This window comes from Poromitra crassiceps (assembly GCF_964638095.1).
Source record: "Poromitra crassiceps genome assembly, chromosome: 29".
Lineage (NCBI taxonomy): Eukaryota > Metazoa > Chordata > Actinopteri > Beryciformes > Melamphaidae > Poromitra > Poromitra crassiceps.
Genome location: NC_139641.1, coordinates 4,881,601 through 4,901,267, shown reverse-complemented (window position 1 = coordinate 4,901,267; position 19,667 = coordinate 4,881,601). Strand labels below are relative to the sequence as shown.

At 45.7% G+C, this 19,667-nt stretch overlaps 1 protein-coding gene across 1 annotated transcript in view; it reads right to left on the bottom strand.

The window, feature by feature from the left end:
* The window catches only part of col6a4a (collagen, type VI, alpha 4a), a 136,249-nt gene that overhangs the window by 114,188 nt on the left and 2,394 nt on the right, over positions 1-19,667 (bottom strand). Inside the window, exon 2 of the mRNA XM_083662796.1 lies at positions 16,795-16,853. The gene's annotated coding sequence lies outside the window, so the exon portion shown is untranslated. The remainder of the gene's footprint in view (positions 1-16,794; positions 16,854-19,667) is intronic.

Below are 19,667 nucleotides of genomic sequence, written 5' to 3'. Positions count from 1 at the left end.
TTTTAAAATGTTTAAAAAAAATCTCCCCCCCTAGGGGGTCTGCGGTCACCCACCACAAATACTCTAAATCCTGTGGGAAACACTGAGTGCCGTCACTGTGGCTACAACAAAACATCCATCGTCAGTCAATTCGCTGTTTGAAGGAGGTTTTTTGTCTGATGTTAGATGATCGTTAATCTCATGTGGTCAGACCCAATGTCCTAACATCAGCACACTTCCAGTGAAGGTCTGAATCACAAGTCAACAGAGGAAATCCCATATAGAGACAGTCCGCATGTCTGGGAACGCCCATACAGGCTCTAGGAACGCCCACAATAGACGCTGGGTTAGCCTGGGGGCGGCGTCAGGGTGGGGTACATTCCCCCATTCTATCCATTCAGCAAAGTTAGAATTTAGCTGATAGCCCAGCCCAGGCAGACACGATCGGGGATTTAACCACCGCAGTAAACGCACATCTGAGCAGACGTCTTGTGTTCTGCTCTAGAACCCCCAAACCTGTAGTTTAGAGCCGCAGCACCGTCTTTTGGGGAGTCAGCCATGTTTCACCCCACTTGCGCGCCAGCCGTTTAACATTTTGTGGGCGTTCCCAGACATGCTGACTGTCTATGACGAGACGTGGCCTCAACCTATACGGTATCTAATCATATCCGGCTCTCTGCGTGCATTGTTGCATCATTTAAAATGCAGCGTCACAGAAATAAGAAGGTCCGTGGTTAGTCAATTCATATGCTTGTCACACATTTTGTTTCGGTCTTAGCTAGGGGGCGGTCCTTAACCACTTTTCAAGAGCCATAGATATCTGGCTACTGTGAGACTAGATCTTATACAACAGTTAGCCTTTGTTCATACCATACGTACGCCAACCATACACCAAAGTCACGCTGAAGCTGAGCTCACGCTTAACCAGTCACACAATAATCACTCTCTTTTCCACAACTTCCATTGACTTCATACCTGGCGGCTTCACGCTTGGAAAATAGGACTGAATCCTGAACTAACGCTTCTGCGCGGCTTGAGTTACTACGTAGAGACATGCAGAAGATCGTCACCTGACCAGCGTCTACGACAGAAGTTGACAATAGAGACAGTCTGCATGTGTGGGAACGCCCACAAAATGTTAAACGGCTGGCACGCTCCAGTGGGGTAAAACCGCCCATATATCTCATGGGCTGACTCACCAAAAGACGGTGCTGCGGCTCTAAACTACAGGTTTGGGGGTTCTAGAGCGGAACACAAGACGTCTGCTCAGATGTGCGTTTACTGCGGTGGTTAAATCCCCGATCGTGTCTGCCTGGGCTGGGCTATCAGCTAAATTCTAACATTGGTGAATGGATAGAACAGGGGTTTTTACCCCACCCTGACCCCGCCCCCAGCCAGGCTGAGCCAGCTAAACCAGCGTCTATGACGAGACGTGGCCTCAACCTATAAAGACAGCTCAGGGTTGTCCATCCGGTTCTTCTTTTATACTATATCACATACAGTACTTCACAGCTGGTATATGTAGCCTTGATGGGTTGTGTTCACAGTGTTTTTCTGTGTGCAGTGATTTGGATACATTTGACCTTAATTATGAACGTTAAACGGAAATAGTCGAGGTCGTGCCGTCTTCGGGCGGTCTTCGGTCGTGTCGATAGCCAGTACAGCTCGTGTGATAATATCCCACAGCAATATTAAGCAATATTATTGCTTAAAGTCGAGGTGAACCCGTTCGTCACGTGCATCTGAGTCCGTTTCAGACTGAAAACAAATTGAGAGGCGGACCATATACGGTGTCGATGATTTGATTTGACAATTCTGTCGACTGGCTTTGGCATCGGCCAATCCTGGCGTGTTCCACCCCCAAAGCCGGGTGGGATTCAGCGTGTTGTCGTGCTACGCGAGTGGGATCCGCAGAGTACCAGGCAGCCACCGGCTTCGTGCGGAACGAGCGGACAATCCGATGCATGGGTGCTGCCCGCCCGCCTGGAATCTCCGAGAGACGACCCCTGACAGCCAGGGAGGCTGTCAGGCTCGGAGGCGCGCGTCATTATCGTTATACATGCAAATAATATTCCTGGAATGCGTGTTTTAACGAGCCAGTTACATTTCTTTGCATTCTTAGACATTACCGTTTGATTTAGTTTGCATAATTGCTCAAGTTAGTAGTTAGTTTATGGGCTAGAAACTCTGCCAGATGACAGGCACTAGGCGCCATTTTCCCCTTCATTTGGAAGAGAAAATGATCCTGAAATGAAGATTTGATTGACAGCTGCATGTCGTGATATGATTGGTTGCAATGGGGTAGAAATTTGATAGTACTAGGTGACGTCAGCAAACTGTAAATTACTGTTATCAATGAAATCTTGAGAAATTAAAAAGTGTGAAAAACTAAATAAATTAGAGTTTTGTGATCTTCTTTTGCATACATTATTAAATAGGTGCACCGCATACCCAGGCATTTGAACTAAAAGAAAAGAAGAGTCATTTTTGGGTTCAGCTCGACTTTAAGTAGCGTGACTCCAGTCCACACAGCTTTAGGTGCCTAGTGGCCACAGCAGGAACTGAACCCCCAAAACCTGACAGTGTTCCCAGCCTTCTCTGCCCACTGAGCTGCACAGCTCCACATGGTGAGACCACAGCATGTGACACTTCTTAACGTTCAGGCCACGGACTATAATATTTAACATGTGGGTCACAGACTTCTCTTCACAAGTCTGTTTTTGTCCCCTTCCGTGACAGAGATACTGGCACAGACATCTTAAGAGTGATCAATAACTGCCGTAGGCTTCAGTTCCATCTGAAGTAGGAGTAATATTATTAACCTCCTTACAAACCACAAAACTGCCTCGGAGGAGAGCTTAGTGCACGATAGAACAGGAAAAGTCACATCCGAATGCTCCTCGAGACATTTTCATTAAACACGGGGGAGTTTCACGGTCATTTGACGGGTCGAATGTGCATTTTACGACACAGAGGAAGGATTATTGTAATGATGAATTGGGGAAAATAATGACTGCAAAATGTCTCAGAAACGGAAACTAAACAGCCGTCTGACATTTAAGAGCTGATACAGGAGTAACTGTTACTTACTGTTTCTGTATAAAACAGTCATGATGTGACGCTTGGCAGACTAGCTGCTGCTACTACTACTGGTTCTGTCCAAGCCAGTGTTGGGAGTAACTAGTTACTAAGTAACTAGTTACTGTAACTTAACTACTTTTTTCAGTAACTAGTAATCTAACGAATTACTTTTTCAAATTCAGTAACTCAGTTACAGTTACTAAAATAGTAACTGGGCTAGTTACTAGTTACTTTAGGACATGAAAATAACGGACAACTTCAGAGGATTACCCAGTTTCTGATGCTCAGACCTAGTCCGGGGAGAGAGCTGCAGCCAGAGCCCCAGAGGCTAATGACCTTGATAGGCTATAAGCTTCCCCAATAAGCGAATGTTCAATGGCTCACGGTGGCAGGGCAACACTAACATAATGTGTGCATTAATAAGACAATCAAAGCAGACTTTTAAAAGTAATGCAAAAGTTACTTTCCCTAGTAACTAATTACTTTGAAGTAACTGGTAACTTTAAAGTAATTAAATTACCTTTTGAGAGAAGTAACTAGTAACTGTAACTAATTACCAATTTTCAGTAACTTGCCCAACACTGATCCAAGCAGCAACCTCCGTCTTGGAAAAACAAAGCCAACGGGGAAGTGGCAATTCTACTGCTGTTCCATTTGAGGCTGGCTGCCACCATTCAGAGCTTCTGTGAACAGGATCTCCACTGTAGCTCTAAAAATGACCCTGCTACAGCCATTGGATTGTGTTGGCAGACCACTCGCGGCCCACCTGCAGTACCTCCACGGCCCACGCTTTGGGAATCACTGTTGCTACAACTACTACTTAAAGCAGGACTCAACCCCCCAGATTTCTTGCAAAACGGCACTCCACTCGATCCGAAAACCCCGCAGGCAGGATGGCCGCCCACACTCCCCTCCTTAGCTGGCAGAATTCCTCCCCCGTAAAGTAACATATCTTGCCCAATAAGTATGTAACATACAAAATAAAACAACCCGTAATATCTTAATTTGATGTAGAATGCAGAGGACATGTAACTGTTTAGTTAAACTTGCATTCCAGGAATATTGTGCTCTAAAGATAACGTTAGTGGCTCGAGACTGTTTCGTCCTGAAACCCACTCGCTTTGCGCCAGAACACAATTTGGGGGTGGTTTTGGCGTAACCTATGTGGGTGGGATTCGAAATAACGCATCCGAGATAGAAGACGTTATGAATATAGCCACGTTATAAACAACAAACCAACGCTGGTGATCCGTATGGAAACAGTGTTACTCAAAATGGTTAAAAGTTATATCAATTTGGTCATTCAGTGGCGTTTTTACTGCCATATAACATAACTAACTAGCGGCTAATATTAGCCACAGTAGGCATTACCCATGGATGCATTGGTCTTAAAGGGCTCGCGCCGCGTGAACTACAGTAATAATCAATGGGGAAAAAAACAATTTTTCACATGAGTGGGGTGCATGCTAACCCCACCGTGACGTCAGGATGTACCAAATATCCCATTAATTTGAGGGCACAAAAAAAAGCAGTGTTCAACCCATAGAGGGAACTTATGCTGCTGAAAATGATACAAATGGTACAATGGTAACAGTTTGGTCTCAAATGTGGAAATTTTGACCAGAATTCTTCACACACCACCCCCAAAGTCATATGGTTAAAAGCTGAAAAAAAGTGTTTTGGGGTTTAGTGACATCACTGGTCCACACTAACTCAAATTAATAACTCATTAACTCAAATCAACTCTCAATAACTGTCAAACTATTCATCTAGTTTGACAGTTATTGAGAGTTGATTTGAGTTAATGAGTTATTAATTTGAGTTTCCATTTATAATGGAAGTTATTTGGTCAGCTTCTTCTTCTTTGGTGTTTTACGGCAGTTGGCATAGTTAGTGTTGCATTACCGCCACCATTTGGCTGAAATTAGAACAACTGTTGTGCTGAATATGTTTGGTCGGTGTGCCATGCTTTCAAACAATCTCCCACATCTGCCAACATTCACAGACAATTGTCTGTTGGTGTTTGTTGGTGTTTGTTGGAGAATGTGTGATTGGTGTGCCTGGCCCTTTTATGGAGCTGTCTGGCAGAGTGGAATGGACTCCGCATCCCCGCCACTTTTTTCAGACAATCACGATAATGAGAGAGTGGAGTCGGGCATGGCGCTACATCGGGCACCACAGGGGGCTTTCTCCTTACCGACTGCCGGGGGCGGGAAATGGTGTGTGTGAACGCTTTGGAAATCATGTCGAGAGTGCTTCCATTTAGGGATGGGCATTTCTAGCAAAAACACTATTCGAAATTCGCTGGCCAAAGTCGACTTTTAATCGAAATTCGAAAATTAAAATTAAAATGTAAAAAAAAAATGTGAGTGAAATGTTGCATTGTCTCCCCTGATTCTAAGTCTAAGGCTTTATTAATGAATAGAAAAAGCTTCTGCTGTGGATTTTTAGCTCAAACAAGCATTGCACCACTGAAGTAAAGAACATGTTACATGACATTTTCGAAAATAAAAAACAGTTTTGACAATCATGAGTGGTTCATTAAATATTTAGTAGGCTCAGGTCTGAGTGCCAAAGGGGTGCCAAAGTCACCCCCTCTCCCTCTTCATGGGATTTCATCCACCATTCATTTTTCCATAAACCTTGCTTAAAATGCTTATAAAAATTGTTTTACTTGCTCAAACCAAGCGATTCGACTATACTGAGAATCAGGGGAGACAATGCAACATTTCACTCACACAAAAAAAAAAAAAAAAAAAAAAATCTGACTTTCAATAATAAAAGTCGACCTTGATAATAACAACGATTATTCGAAAATTCGAAATTCGATGCCCATCCCTACTTCCATTGTGCACAAAACACAGCGCACGGAGTGGCTTTTTATGCCTTGTTTTGTTTTTCCCCCTGCAGTCGCAATTCTGGCAGCAACGGAGGTTGAAGATCCCTCTGGGAGGAGAAGGGGTAGGATGAGTGAAGAGAGGAGCAGTGCGCTTTTCCTCCAAAATGTTCAACTTTTTTCAGCCTAAAACACCCAGAGCGCTCCGCCAAAAACACTAGATGCCACCAGCGCTTAAACACCTGGGGCCAGTTGCACCAACTGGTCTTACGACTGGTCTTAAGCTAAGTTGGTCGTAACTTTACGACTTAACAGCTACGCCGGTTGCACCAAGACGGTTAGGGTTAGGCCTTAAATTAATAACTCATTAACTCAAATCAACTCTCAATAACTGTCAAACTATTCATCATTCATCTAGTTTGACAGTTATTGAGAGTTTATTTGAGTTAATGAGTTATTAATTTGAGTTAGTGTGGACCAGTGATGTCACTGGTCCACACTTTAACACTCAATAACTGTCAAATTAAATGACAGACTTCAAAACGGTTTACAGTTTTCTGATATACTACTGATGTTCTAATGATACAAAGCTGGTTGAAAATGGGCGGAGTGTTCCTTTAATTAGGGCTGAAGGCCTTGGTGAACAGGTGGGATTTGAGTGCCGTTTGGCATGATGAGGGTGAGTGGATGACGTCTGTGCATTTTGGACATTGCTAATTGTTTACAACAATGAAAGTGCGGTCCAGCTACAGCCTAACTAATGATATTATTTCTCCTGTGGTTGATTTTTCCATGTTGATTCACCTCATTATGGGATGCCTCGTGTCTTTGGTTATAATCCTGCAGTGTCCAGACAGAGGCTGTACAGAGTCTGAGTGATATCCTGATCTGAGACAGAACACAAACAGGAAGCGGTCTATCAGCTAGCATCACCGGCCGGCAGCAACCACGGAGCCTGCCGACCAATCGTCTCTCTGCAGGGACGAGTCTGTTTGTGTGTGTGTGTGCGTGCGTGCGTGCATGCATGTGTGTGTGTTTGTGTGTGTGTGTTTGTGTGTGTGCGTGTGGTCCACTGCTTACACTGGTACTTAACAGACTCAACATTAGCTGTCTGCAACCTACAGCCGCTGTGATAAACACGTCATACCTGTGGAACTGCTCAGCTGCGGCTGGTCATGAGTTATATGCTTTGTTAAAAGCTTCGTAACTGCGCTTATCAGAGTTATAAATGACATCCGAATGAACACTGATTCAGGTAAAATCTCAATCTTAGTGTTACTAGACCTCAGCGCTGCCTTTGATACGGTTGACCACGAAATTCTATTGGACAGACTGGAAAACTGGGTCGGGCTTTCCGGCACGGTCCTAGAGTGGTTCAGATCTTATCTGCAAGACAGGAACTACTTTGTCTCCATTGGCAACTACACATCTGACCAAACCAAAATGACATGTGGGGTACCCCAAGGATCAATTTTAGGTCCTGTCCTGTTTAACCTTTATATGCTCTCTCTGGGCCTAATTATGCAAAAAAACAAAATAGCTTATCATAGCTATGCAGATGACACCCAACTCTACATAGCCCTCTCATCGGATGACTATGCCCCCATAGAGTCACTGTGTCAGTGCCTTGCGCAAATTAATGATTGGATGTGCCAGAATTTTCTCCAACTTAATAAAGACAAAACAGAGATAATTGTCTTCGGCAAAAAAGAAGATAGGCTCAAAGTTACTGCTCACCTCGAATCCCTATCTCTGAAGCCAAAGGACCAGGTAAAAAATCTTGGCATTATTATTGACTCTGATCTAAATTTCAACTCTCACATCAAGCTTATAAGAAAATCTGCCTTCTATCATCTAAAAAATATAGCAAGGATTAGAGGCTATATGTCCAAACAAGATCTTGAAAAACTAATTCATGCTTTCATTTCTAGCAGGCTAGACTACTGCAACAGTCTTTTCAATGGTCTTCCCAAAAAAGCTGTTAAACAACTTCAGCTCATTCAGAATGCGGCTGCTAGAGTTCTAACAAGAACCAAGAAAGCTGAACACATTACACCAGTTCTCAAATCCCTGCATTGGCTGCCAGTAAATCTTAGAATAGACTTTAAAATTCTGCTAATAGTTTACAAATCTCTCAACGGGTCAGGCCCACACTACATCTCTGAAATGCTTCTACACTATGAACCATCCAGATCCCTGAGATCTTCAGGCACTGGTCTACTAATTGTCCCAAGGACCAAATCAAAACATGGTGAAGCCGCGTTCTCCCACTATGCCTCTCATAACTGGAACAAACTCCCTGAACACATTAGATCTGCCCCTACTCTGCCTATTTTTAAATCCAAGCTAAAGACCTTTATGTTTACTCTTGCTTTTAACTGCTACTAAACTACTGCCTCTCTCGGCCTGTAATTTTTAAAAAAAAAATTCCTGTACATTTCCAACAAATGGACTGTACATGTAATAATAATACTGAAGAGTGCCTTGTAACTTATTTAAAACAGAAATAATGTTTCATGTTTGTTAATTTGAGTATATATTTTAACTAAAACTGTCGGCTGTGTTTTTTATGTGTTTTTTATATGTGCATTGCTTTGCTGCTTGTTTTTTCGATTATTTTTTTGTAAAGCACCTTGAATTGCCTTTGTGTATGAAAGGTGCTATATAAATAAAATTTGACTTGACTTGACTTGACTTAAAGGGATACTCCACTTTTTCGGGAGTTTAGCTCATTTGCCACATCCCCCCCCCCCCCCACATAAACAAGATACACCATGCCTTACCGGCACTGTCCGCTCAGTTCACAGTGAGCTACAGTCGTGAAGATAGTTAGTATCGCCATAGAATGGAGGCTAATGGTACAGCTGTTAAAAACCTGCCAAAACACACATCTCACGGCGCCAAAATACATGTTGTGCTTCGGGTACTCACCACACGATGAAATATTAATCCAAAATGCGCATAATCTGTCTTTTTGGAAGGAAAAGAGGTAGCCGGCACTACTTTCCAAACATGGCCGCCGACCTCTTCTCCTTCCAAAAAGACAGATGATGTGCATTTTGGATTCATATTTCATCGAACACCTTGAGGGAATTTCTTCAAATTTGGCACAAACGTCAACTTGGGACTAAAGGATGAACGTACAATTTGGTGGACAAAAGTCAAGGTCACTGTGACCTGACCAAATATAGTTTGGGCCATAACTCGAGAATGATTACGCTAATTATGACAAAATTCCACACAGTGTCTAATAGGATAAAATGTTTAAATTATGACATTTTATAGCTAAAGTTCAAGGGTCAAATTCACTGTGACACATATTTTACGAGTGTAATCTGGACAGACATGGATGTAAACTCAGGTTTTGCTGTCAATCCCTCAGAATCAAAGAACGAGGGTTTCTTTCTAGAGCCGAAATTAGCTATATAGACCAAATAATCTTTTTAACCAGGCTGTAAACGTGTTTATTTATGGTGTAAAGACAGGCATTTTAACATGGGAGTGAATGGGGATTGACCCTTTCTTGCAGCCAGCGTCAAGTGGCCATTCGAGGAACTACAGCTTTCACTATGACTTCCTCTGTCAAAGCCAGAGCTTGCCACCTGTTTTATCCTATTAGACATTTGTATGACATTTTGCCATAATTAATTCGCGTATTAATTATTGCGTTATGGCCAAAAATGTCGTTTGTGACATCACAGTGACCTTGACCTTTGACCATCGAAATGCAATCAGTTCATCCTTTGTGTCAAAGTTGAAGAAATTCCATCAAGGCATTCCTGAGATATCGCATTAACGAGAATGGGATGTACGGACGTACGCACGGACAACCTGAAAACATATTTGAGAAATTGCAGTTTTTGCTACTCCCGCATTGGCATCATTGCGGAAGTAGAAAGATGCCCCCTTGTCTATAACCCACAGCTGAACACAACACACTGTACAGCAGGAATGAGTGCGGAAAACATGGCTGCTATATACTGTAACACTTCCTTCTGGTAGGTGTAAAAGTCAATGGAATTTCAGTTAAATGCATGAAGGTCTGTGTTTAACAAAAGTTTATGAAACAGCAAAGTTTGTTGTGTTCAGCAAGATAATATGCACAAATGAGGACCACTTTTAGGACTTTTCAAGCCCTTTTCTGAAAACATTTACGCTTCAAAAGCGATAACAGTGTTCATTTGTGGAGATTATCTCGCTGAACACAAACTTCGCTGTTTCCCAAACTTTTGTTGACCACAGACCTGAATGCCAATTAACCAAAATCCCCATACAAAAATCCCATTGCCTTTTCCCCTATAGAGACACTGCATGAAATAGGCCACGCCCATCACGGGGGAAAAGCTCCGTTCATTTCCACACACCAGCGTCATTGCGCCAGTAAGTTGGAGTGTTCATCTTCCGTATATACGATCTTTTTGTGCAACACGCAACCATGCACGTGACATAGGAGAACGCCAGGATTGGAGCGGGGAGTTCTGTTTTCCCCCGTCTTGGGCGTGGCTTCTGAATGATGACGCGTTACGCAGTGTCTCTATAGACAGTTTTAACTTGACAACAATAACAACCGTCACAACCCACCTGAATATCCGGTTTACTTCCTGTATACATAGCTGAGCGCAGGCTGATATTCGGCTCATATTAAATGTTAACGTTAGGCCGTGTCTCCGACAGACACATTAAAACAAGGTAGCCTATTTCGGTCTTTATGTCTTGTAGTAGTTAGTAGTAGTAGTTGTTGTTGTTGTTGTTGTTGATAGTTGCCATAACAACCACCCCTGTCGGAAAGACGTGCACACGCTGGGTAGGAAGACTCAGGTAGGAGCCGGCTTTTAGACCTAGACGTGAAAATGGCACAGTGTAAAATGGGAAATGCGTGACGTTCGCCGGGCGCTAATGTGCTCAGTATGAGCGAGAAGCGCCCGGCTAGCGGGGTAAGGTCAGACAGACATACAGCAGTTACGCTTGCTAGCCTGCATGAAAGACGCCAGTGTGTTTATGTTTTTAATATAGTCATATCTATGGTTTATAACGCTGCCACTAATCAGAGGCAGAGAGGGCCAGGGGTGGGTTATGCCTTCGCCATCATCCGAAAAGCTAGCTAATGTTAGCTGCTGGTTGGTTGGCTAACTAGCGAATGTTAGCCATTAGCTAACATTAACGCATTAACTAGACAAACACAGACATGCAGAGCTACAAAAACAGAGCAATTTGTGATTTTGTTACTGTAGTTTCTGCAGAGTAACGTCCATGTACCTTTATGGTTTGCACAGGGTTGGTATTGCAAAGGGATCTGACGGATAGTGCAGTAACAGTCAGCAGCTATGATAGCAGAGCCACTGGGGGGAGGAAGTCGGGGGGAGGAAGTCCATATATGGTCCATCCGGTCATGGGGCACAGCGATTGGCTGGCTCAGATTCAAATCTGAGTCAGCCAATCGCGTTGTCCGGCGCTGTTTGGGACCGTGTATAAAAGGCCACCGCTGACCGGGGTGGGTGGGGGGAACCAGAGGAGAGGGGGAGAGGGGAGAGGAGGGCAGAACCAGAGGAGAGGGGGAGAGGAGAGGAGAGGAGGAGAGGGGGGGAGAGGAGGAGAGGGGGAGAGAAGAGGAGAGAGGGGGGGAGAGGAGGAGAGGAGGGGAGAGAGGGGAGAGGAGGGGAGAACCAGAGGAGAGGGGAGAGGGGGAGAAGAGGAGGGGAGAGGAGAGGGAGAGGGGAGGAGAGGAGAGGGGGAGAGGGGGGGAGAAGAGGAGGGGAGAGGGGGAGAGGAGAGGAGAGAGGGGGAGAAGAGGAGGGGAGAGGGGGAGAGAAGAGGAGAGGGGAGAAGAGGAGAGGAGAGGGGAGAGGGGAGAGAGGGGGAGAAGAGGAGGGGAGAGGAGAGGAGGAGTGGAGATGAGGGGAGAGGGGGAGAGGAGAGGAGGAGGATGGGAGAGGAGGGGAGAAGAGGAGGGGAGAGGAGAGGGGGAGAGGAGAGGAGAGGGGGAGAAGAGGAGGGGAGAGAGGGAGAGGAGAGGAGGAGAGGAGGGGAGAAGAGGAGAGAGGGGGAGAGGCCAGCAGTCAGCAGCTATGATAGCACGAGCCACTCGGGGGGAGGAAGTCCATATATGGTCCATCCGGTCATGGGGCACAGCGATTGGCTGGCTCAGATTCAAATCTGAGTCAGCCAATCGCGTTGTCCTGCGCTGTTTGGGACCGTCTATAAAAGGTGACCGCTGACCGGGGTGGGTGGGGGGGAACCAGAGGAGAGGGGGAGGGGAGAACCGGGGGAGAGGAGGGGAGAGGGGGAGAGAGGGGGGGGAGAGAAGAGGAGGGGAGAGGGGGAGAAGAGGAGGGGAGGAGAGGGAGAGGGAGGAGAGGAGAGGGGGAGAGGAGAGGGGGGAGAGGAGAGGGGAGGAGAGGGGGAGAGGAGAGGAGAGGAGAGGGAGAGGGGGAGAGGGGAGAAGAGGAGAGGGGGAGAGGGAGAGGGGGAGAGGAGAGAGGGGGAGAGGGGAGAGAGAGAGGAGAAGAGGAGAGGGGAGGAGAGAGAGAGGAGAAGAGGAGAGGGGGAGAGAAGAGGAGAGAGGGGGAGGGGAGAACCGGGGGAGAGGAGGGGAGAGGTGGGGAGAGGGGGAGAAGAGGAGGGGAGGGGGGAGGAGAGAGGGGGAGAAGAGGAGGGGAGAGGGGGAGAGGAGAGGGGGATAGGGAGAGGGGAGGAGAGGAGAGGGGGAGATCAGAGGGGGAGAAGAGGAGAGGGGAGGAGAGGAGAGGGGGAGAGGAGAGGAGAGGGGGAGAGGGGAGAAGAGGAGAGGGGGAGAGGAGAGGAGGAGGATGGGAGAGGAGGGGAGAAGAGGAGAGGAGGGGAGAGGAGGATGGGAGAGGAGAGGGGGAGAGGAGGAGGGGAGAGAGGGAGAGGAGAGAGGGGGAGAGGCCAGCAGTCAGCAGCTGTGATAGCACGAGCCACTCGGGGGGAGGAAGTCCATATATGGTCCATCCGGTCATGGGGCACAGCGATTGGCTGGCTCAGATTCAAATCTGAGTCAGCAATCGCGTTGTCCTGCGCTGTTTGGGACCGTGTATAAAGGCCACCGCTGACCGGGGTGGGTGGGGGAACCAGAGGAGAGGGGGAGGGGAGAACCGGGGGAGAGGAGGGGAGAGGGGGAGAAGGGGGGGGAGAGAAGAGGAGGGGAGAGGGGGAGAAGAGGGGGGGAGAGAGAGGAGGGGAGAGGGGGGAGAAGAGGAGGGGAGGAGAGGGAGAGGGGAGGAGAGAAGAGGGGGAGAGAGAGGAGGGGAGAGGGAGGAGAGGAGAGGGGGAGAGGAGAGGAGAGGGGGAGAGGGGAGGAGAGGAGAGGAGGAGAGAAGAGGGAGAGGGGGAGAGGGGAGAAGAGGAGAGGGGAGAGGAGAGGAGAGAGGGGGAGAGGGGAGAGAGAGAGGAGAAGAGGAGAGGGAGGAGAGAGAGAGGAGAAGAGGAGAGGGGGAGAGGAGAGGAGAGGAGAAGAGGAGAGGGGAGGAGAGAGAGAGGAGAAGAGGAGAGGGGGAGAGGAGAGGAGAGGGGGAGAGAAGAGGAGAGGGGGAGGGGAGAACCGGGGGAGAGGAGGGGAGAGGGGGAGAAGAGGAGGGGAGGGGGGAGGAGAGAGGGGGAGAAGAGGAGGGGAGAGGGGGATAGGGAGAGGGGAGGAGAGGAGAGGGGGAGAGGAGAGGAGACGGGGAGAGGAGAGGAGGAGAGCGTGGCCAGCGGCACCACCCCGCTGGGCACAGTCACCCAGGCTAAGTGCCCCTCTGCTGGGCAGACACCCAGGGCAGCCACTCCCACCACCAGGCTGCCACCAACCGCCCTGCCCCTCACCCTGCCCGGGTCCCACACCCCCGGCTGAGACCCCCCTCCAGAACCCCGCGCACCAGGCGGACCCGGTGCATGGTGCGACGCAGTAAACAAACTCATGTTTCCCTCGTCACCAGTCATGCTGGACATCAGTACAAGTGTGAGATCCCTCTCATTCCCGCAAATATGTAACGTAGCCTATATGTAAATACAGTGTTGTGTAGTGGACAGGTCCGCCCATAAGGGGGGGTAAAGGGGTAAGCTTCGAGGGGCGTCGCCACTAGGGGGGGCGCTGGAGCCAGGCAATTTTTTATTTATTTTTTTAACACTAAAATATATCTCCCATCCTGAAAATGCGGCAACTAAATTATTTTTTGCAAGGAGTCGAACAAATACACAAAACACAGCAGCAGTAACAAGGCATGCTTGGGCAGGAGTGCTCCTGTGGAAAATAGTGCCATTCTGATGTAATCCCCCATCCGACCAGTGCAGTGAGAAGCAGCAATGTGCCGCAAGGCATCTAGTCTGCCGAGAAAGCCAAAAGAAGAAGAAGAAGAAGAACAAGGCAGGCTTGGGGCGGACCATTTTGCTTGGGGCAGCAGCGCAGGCACCATTTATGGTGTAACACACAACACAGACAGGTGATAGCAAACAAAACAAGACCGGCGATGGCAAAATGCCAGGAGCAAAACAAAAGTCAGGATGCCAAAAGGCAAAACAAAAAGCGGGAGCAGGCAAAGGCTTTAGACCCAAATAATAATCTGTTAACAAACTTTTTTCAGTCAGCTCCGAAAGCTGCAGCGTTGATATGAGTAAAGCGCGTGCGGGGGAGGGGGGGGGGCATAGTGGCTGGACCCTTCCAGGGGCACTGCCATCTCTCTGGGTAGTGGAAGCGATCATCTTGCTCTATAATGACCAGAATGGGTGTTGTTCAAACTGAACATTTATTTCTTCAACATGCTGCAGCAGAAAGGGAGATAAACAGCGGACACTATTTTCATAGTTAAGCTATGAAGTAGCCTACTTCCCCCCGCAGCATCGTGACATTGAATGAAAGTATAGGCTATAATGGCTCGTTTGAGATGACTTCTGGCTCGCCTGGGAAGCAGGCGAGAGCAGCCGAGTGCAGTCAGCCAATTAGAGGCAGAGAGGGGCGGGTCATGCCTTCACCATCATGGGGAAAAAAAGATTGCGTCCCGGAGCTAGCCTGAGAGGCTAATAAAAGCTACATGTTACAGAGTAAGCTGACTATCAGTACGTTATTGCTCGCATAGGCCTATCTTTAAATTTAAACGTTTACATAGCAAAAATAAAAAAATAGAAATAGAAGTAGGCTATGTCAGTGTTTTTCCCTGAATAGCTGAGAAAGTGGACACTGTCAATAGTTAGCACTGTGAAGCTGATGCAATTCAGGTGGCGGTAATGCAACATTTAAGGATGCCAACCGCCACAAAACACAGAAGAAGAAGCTGAGGAAAAGGAAGTGCTGTGGGGTTGCAGCTGGTGAAAACCGTCTACGAGCCAGCAGCGCAGGGACTTCTGGCTAAGTCTACAAAAATACGTCATCCCTGCAGTACGCTATTCACCCTCTGGGGGTTGTTGAAAGGCATTCTGGGAAAAGTAGGAAATGGCTAACTGCAGTATAGAAGAAGACGAGGGAGACAATACTTCATCTCTAAATGACTGCTGGAATGAACTGAATGTTAAAGGATCTCCTCTCTGTGCACATGACTGTAATTGGAAATGTAATCTCTCTCTCTCTCTCTCTCTCTCTCTCTCTCTCTCTCTCTCTCTCTCTCTCTCTCTCTCTCTCTCTCTCTCTCTCTCTCTCTCTCTCTCTCTCTCTCTCTCTCATCAACATCAACACTGTTGTTTGTTCAGGACCCTTCTTGGCGCCACTCTTCTGGGTGCATCTCTTTCGTCACTTTTTGACGCCGTGAGACCGTAGCCAACAACTTGTGGTCGTTACGCTTATGGTTAGGCCGCTAAAACAACTTGGTTCAGGTTAGAGGAATGGTTTGGCTTAAATAAGAACAAATGTTAAATGTGGCTTATGGTTGAAATGTACTTTGAAAATGCTGGGGATCGAACCCCCGGCTCCGCCGTCAAAGACAAAGGTGTACGTCAATCAATTTCAGACAGTGTGGGAGTTCTATAGAAGTCTATTGGACTACCCTGCACGTTGTGGGAGTTCTATAGAAGTCTATTGGACTACCCTGCACGTTGTGGGAGTTCTATAGAAGTCTATTGGACTACCCTGCACGTTGTGGGAGTTCTATAGAAGTCTAGTGGATTACCCTGCATGTTGTGGGAGTTCTATAGAAGTCTAGTGGACTACCCTGCATGTTGTGGGAGTTCTATAGAAGTCTAGTGGATTACCCTGCATGTTGTGGGAGTTCTATAGAAGTCTAGTGGACTACCCTGCACGTTGTGGGAGTTCTATAGAAGTATATTGGACTACCCTGCCACGTTGTGGGAGTTCTATAGAAGTCTATTGGACTACCCTGCACGTTGTGGGAGTTCTATAGAAGTCTAGTGGACTACCCTGCATGTTGTGGGAGTTCTATAGAAGTCTAGTGGACTACCCTGCACATTGTGGGAGTTCTATAGAAGTCTAGTGGACTACCCTGCACGTTGTGGGAGTTCTATAGAAATATATTGGACTACCCTGCACGTTGTGGGAGTTCTATAGAAGTCTATTGGACTACCCTGCACGTTGAGGGAGTTCTATAGAAGTCTATTGGACTACCCTGCACGTTGAGGGAGTTCTATAGAAGTCTAGTGGACTACCCTGCATGTTGTGGGAGTTCTATAGAAGTCTAGTGGACTACCCTGCATGTTGTGGAGTTCTATAGAAGTCTAGTGGACTACCCTGCATGTTGTGGGAGTTCTATAGAAGTCTAGTGGACTACCCTGCATGTTGTGGGAGTTCTATAGAAGTCTAGTGGACTACCCTGCATGTTGTGGGAGTTTCTATAGAAGTCTAGTGGACTACCGTGCACGTTGGAAATTTAGGAAAAAGGTTAGAAAGTGATGGTAAGCGATCATTCAATCAATTAAGCAAGCGATCAATCAATCTGTTATGTCAGAAAAAGACTTACCTGAATGTGACTTGACAGTGGAATCCCAGTAGGCAGCAGTCACTCCTTCCTTCACGTCACTGAAGATAGAAAACCAGCACAGACCAAGTCAGCTTCACTCAAGTTCCAAGGCGAGGTCTTGACGCATGAAGTGTCAACAAGTCAAGTTTCAAGTAATTCATGTTATATTAGAGTAGTATAACATGTTATTACATTATAATACTACATTCATATTAAGCATAAGGGGTAGGACTTGACAAAGTATTCACTTCTTCCTACTCCTTTATGAAAATGACATAACTGATTGCTTGTTGAATTCAATTGTCTATTCTTGTTTGGCATTTTCTTGCCTATATTTATTTTATTGTTTATATATATGTGTTCACCATGTTCGAAATAAATCTAATCTAATCAATTAACAGGTGATTACAATCAAAATGACAAACTCGAGCTGTGTGTATTTAAAGCACCATATTGGTAGGAAATGCAAATGTGACATCATGGGAATACTATGCTTGCTTTTTAGTTCATAATGGAAAAATATGTCAAGTCTCGAGTCTAAATGTAGAACAGCAAGTCAAGTCAGAACAAATCAGGACTTTTCAATGCAATATGATTTGAATATGATAAAAAACTTTGTAAGAGCATCATGAGTTTGATTTCTATTAGGGATGTCAACGGTTAACCGTTAATCGATTAACCGTCGCTAACGTCGTTGTTCGGTTATTGCTGTCGGTCTATCAGTTAATATAAAAAAAAAAAAAAAAAAAAAAAAATTTGACACGTTTTTTGAGTTTCCTTGCAGATTTTGCACAGTGTTTTGCATCATGCAACTATTTTGTTCAAATTTTGTTGGCAGCAAATCGAAATAGGCTATATTTTGTTTAAGTTTTTATGCTGCAAAAGACAGTAGGCCTAATGTGAAAAAATCAAAAGAAATAACAGATTGTTGTTGTTGTAATGTTTACATAAACAGGAAATAAAGCTCTCAAAAATATATTTCCTTGTCATCCATATAAGAGCCAGAATGATTTTGGAATGATTACCTGATCAAAATGTGGCAATAAACTTATAAATTTCAGCAAAGCCAACAAAAAATAAAGGCATAATTCTAACACAAAAAGCATTAACATTTCAGCATCTAAATAGACACGCCTTGTTTGGGCATGAGCTCATTGAGTAAATAGACAAAAAAAAAAAAAAAAAAAAAAAAAAAAAAAAAAAAAAATTAATATAAAAAAATTATGAATTAACCGATAGGTTAATCGATTATTAGCGTCGGTTAATCGAAAGTGAAATTAACCGAAAATTGACATCCCTAATTTCTATAATCAGTTTCAAACTTCAATAAATGCAATCATTCATAGTAATGCTTGAACTCTCCACAGCGAGGATTAATGGAGCGAAGTCCTCAACTCTTGAACTCTGGAGAGATGATGCTACATCTCTAGAGATCTGAGAAGAGAAGAGATCTGAGATGCTACTCAGATCTCTGACTTAATGACCTCAGTGCCTCAGGAACCAGTACTCCAGTAGCAAAGTGTGAGACATTTACTTTAAACAAGAGACCGCGGGGGGGAGGGTGGGGGTTGGGGGGTTTGGGGTGGAGAGGGTGCTCTCCTCTATTTCATTTTTATTTCTTTTTGTTTTGTGGTAAATAAAAACTTGATGTCATTCATCACATGTTCTGATGGGTATTGGGTGGGTGATACGAGTGGGCAGGTGGGGAGGAGGGCTCATGCATCCTGGCTAATGTCTGTCAAAATGTCTTGTACCTATGCTGAACTAATGATGTCAATAAAAAATTGATCACCAAAAAAAAAAAAAAAATGCAATCATTCCATAAAAATTCAGAAAACAGAAATTGAATTCAGTCGTCTGCTGGAACAAATCTGATCGCTTTCAATCGGAGTCATTCACACAAACACAAGATCTCAAGTCAAGACTTTAGAAAGCTTCTCAAATCATCAAAGTACAAGTCAGAGTCAAGTCCCAAGTCAAGTCAAGTAAGTCTCAAGCAGTTAAAAGTCCTGTGTCTCCAGTCCTCACCCCTGCAAACAACATAATTAAAAGCTTTCTCTCGGGCAGCTCCCAGACTCTGGAACGCCCTTCCCCAAGAAATCAGAACCTCAGAGTCCCTCACAGTCTTCCACTCCCGCCTCAAAACCCATCTCTTTTCCACCACCTTCTCTTAGTCCCTCTGCTCCTTCCCCCCATCCTTGCTTGTGTGCTGTCTCTGTCTACTGTCTTGTCCCACCACTATCGCCTATCGCCTATCACTATCGCCCCCCCCCACATAGTACTCAGTGTTTAGTGTAATCTCTGTCCTTATATGTTCACTAACCCCTGCCCTAAGCTGTCTCTGAATGAGTGTGATCTGCATTGACAGCTTTGAGACAGGTCATATCAGCCCATCAGGTCAGGGGAGGACAATGTATGTCCTCAGGACATACAGGGGAAAACGTGACGATCTGCACTCAGCCCACAGTCAGTTAAGATCTGCTGTAGAGATATCACAGCAACCTGGGAACACAGAGTCTATCAGTCGGATGACTGATAAGGCTCTGTAACAGACGGCAGATATTTTGGGGCATCCGGTGTTTCTAGCAAAAACACTTCGAAATTTGCCGGCCAAAGTCGACTTTTAATCGAAATTCGAAAATAAAAATAAAAGTGTAAAAAAAATTAAAAATGCTGTGGATTTTTAGCTCAAACAAGCATTGCACCACTGAAGTAAAGAACATGTTACATGACATTGACATTTTCGAAAATAAAAAACAGTTTTGGCAATCATGAGTGGTTCATTAAATATTTAGTAGGCTCAGGTCTGAGTGCCAAAGGGGTGCCAATGTCACCCCCTCTCCCTCTTCATGGGAGTTCATCCGCCATTCATT